At 34.4% G+C, this 2,794-nt stretch overlaps 1 long non-coding RNA gene across 1 annotated transcript; it reads left to right on the top strand.

Moving 5' to 3' along the window:
- The first annotated feature begins 1,767 nt into the window (after window positions 1-1,767).
- Window positions 1,768-2,337, top strand: LOC129730349 (uncharacterized). The gene is made up of 2 exons (XR_008728841.1): window positions 1,768-1,991; window positions 2,052-2,337. It is a non-coding gene; the product is annotated as an uncharacterized LOC129730349 (long non-coding RNA).
- Window positions 2,338-2,794: the final 457 nt, after the last annotated feature.

Below are 2,794 nucleotides of genomic sequence, written 5' to 3'. Positions count from 1 at the left end.
TCACAGTTTTTGTGCCGTTTGTTGCCAAGAACTATAGAGTTCTCCAGGCGCGTTTGTATTAGTGCGACGTATTCGATTTTTCTTTGTTAGCTGTAAGAATTTTTTGTCACCTGCGAGAACTGTCATCTAAAAGAGAGAATAAAAAACTACCGAGTTTGATTCACACTCTTACAAATTTCAATATACAGTGTAAAGCGGGCCGTGTCGTAGTGTTCGTGTGTTTTCGCTTGGAGAACTTTATAGAAAAATCGAACACATCGCACTAATACAAACACGCCTGGAGAACTCTATACAGTTCTGTTTTTCACCATGCATGAGCGAATATCATTTTTTGCAATGCTTCACAAGGTACACAGTTTAGAAAGATTACACCGGTGATGCTTTCTTAAATTTAACTGAACCAGTGGATAGGTTTAATGTTGGATTAAAATGTGTAGTTAAAATTTCGGAAAAACACATATTCTTTATCACACTCAATTACAACACTTTTCATCCACTCCTAACATTATCACCTTGTTTATTTACATTGCTCGATTGGCACCCTCGTTTGACACTGATTTGGTTCCTGTGGTTTCATCTTTGCGCGACTCTATATTATAAACATAGACTCTGGTTTTAAACACGTAAAGTAACGCTTCGCTGGATACCCCCCCACCCTGAGCGCGTTATGCATTATATGAATGATTCAAGAATTCTGGAGTACTTTGTGATAAGGTCGTATGCCTAAACGTAAACAAAACGAGTGAGAGATTATTTGTGCTTGTGTAGTACACCGATATAACTCTCACTCGTTTTGTTTACGTTTAGACATACGATCTTATCACAAAGTAGTCGAGAATTGATTGTTTCGCCCTTTACTATAGAGTTCTCTAAGTAGGGTTACCATTTGGTCGGAGACAAAAATCAGGACAAATTTTTTCCAGCAAAAAATTTATCGAAGCTATTGTCATTTTTTGTGGTAATAATAAAAAAAACAGGTAATTTGAGATCTGCTTTTGAAAATACGCTAAAAGACTCATATTGAACGTATGTCTCTAACGATTCAATTTTGCAAATTTGATTTTTTTAGCGTTAGTAAATACCTTAAAATATGCAACACTAGTCAACTGTTTGAAATAAACTTAACAATTGTCAAAAAACGTTTAACGGTTAACGACTAAACAATTTCTCTCGTCAAGATTCAACCAAAGAAAAAATTCGTTCGAAATATTCTTCCCAGAGTCAAGATGAAAGTACTGAACAGTTTGCTCCTTTTTTGAATATCCAGCATCATTCAGAAAAATCAGGACAAATGCTAAAATATGAAAAATAAATCAGGACGCGCCAAATGGGTCTCAAAATCAGGACATGTCCTGCTTAATCAGGACGGATCTCTAAGCGAAAACACACGAACACTACGACACGGCCCGCTTTACACTGTATATTGAAATTTTTGATAGTGTGAATCAAACTCGGTAGTTTTTTATTCTCTCTTTTAGATGACAGTTCTCACAGGTGACAGGTACACTGAAACAAGTCGACATATATTCTCTATTAAATTTGTCCAATGAATTTAACGTACCAAAAGATCTCTTAATTTTATATGATTCCATTAGAAATCCATTTGTAAATTAAATGTGATACAATAATTTTTACGAACCGCACAATGAAATAATTATTATCGGATTTTCACATCCATTTTATTTGATATTCATTTACGTCTGACATGTGTCGCAAAAATTTAAATTTACCGGCAATATTGCGGAATATATTTCATAAAGTAGATATATAAAACCGCCATGTTTCGAAACCAACATATAAATCTTATTGATAAACCCAATCAAAAACACACGTCTCCGTGACTGTGGACTTCTTGTCAGTTTACTTGTGAAGTTTTGTTTTGACGTTTGGATTTGGTATCGAATAATCCAGATAGTTATTCAAAATGGCTACACCACGAACAGACGGCGTCTTTTTGGGCGATTGGAAGGATATTTGTTTATCTCTAAGGGGTAAGTTGTTTTTCTATACTTCGTTTGAGTTTAAACTTACATAGATATTCACAACTATAGATCACACCGAAGAAATTGGCACTTATCAAATCGTAGGGCAAACAACGAACAGACCATTGGAACTGGGATCAAGTGGCTAACGTTGAACCGGTAATTTCTTTTTTATTATTCATTTGTCAGGAAGTCGGTAGTGAAATCAATCAAAAGTTGTGACCGCCACTGACTGACGTAATTCATTTTTGCCTTAATTTAAAGGATTGCCGTTTTACTGTTAACAACCAAGTACAAATTTGTTAAAATAAATATTATTTTTATAATAAATTCTTGTATCTTTCATAAACAAACACTTCGATTTGTTTTCATGTACATATCATATGAAAGAAACAGTCCCTTTAGTGGAGTTATTTCTATAGGATAATAACAAGGAATGCATGAGATTTTCCTATGAAATTGTTTTTGTATGTCAAGATATAAATTATGGCATTTCCAATGAGTCTAATGGGTTATATGTTGTTTAGTTTTTAAAGGGTTTTCTTATCTATTTTAAAAGCTTGGTAGTAATGTGAGTCTATCAGACGATCCTATGAAGAATACATGACACATTTTCGATCACATCGTTTTGATTGGAAGTTCCAATTCGCGTTGACGGTGTTGCTGATATTTGTTTGGTTTCTGCGTGCGAAAAAGAAAGAAGGAAATATTTTTGCTTTTGTCTTCACGCACATTTTGACAATTACATACGAGAGTTCACGTAGGTGCGAACAGCCTTCGAAATCTCTTTCAACGCGAATAAACCGAATAGT

The sequence above is a fragment of the Wyeomyia smithii genome, chromosome 3 (assembly GCF_029784165.1).
Source record: "Wyeomyia smithii strain HCP4-BCI-WySm-NY-G18 chromosome 3, ASM2978416v1, whole genome shotgun sequence".
Classification (NCBI taxonomy): domain Eukaryota; kingdom Metazoa; phylum Arthropoda; class Insecta; order Diptera; family Culicidae; genus Wyeomyia; species Wyeomyia smithii.
This window is presented reverse-complemented; position numbering and strand designations above follow the sequence as displayed.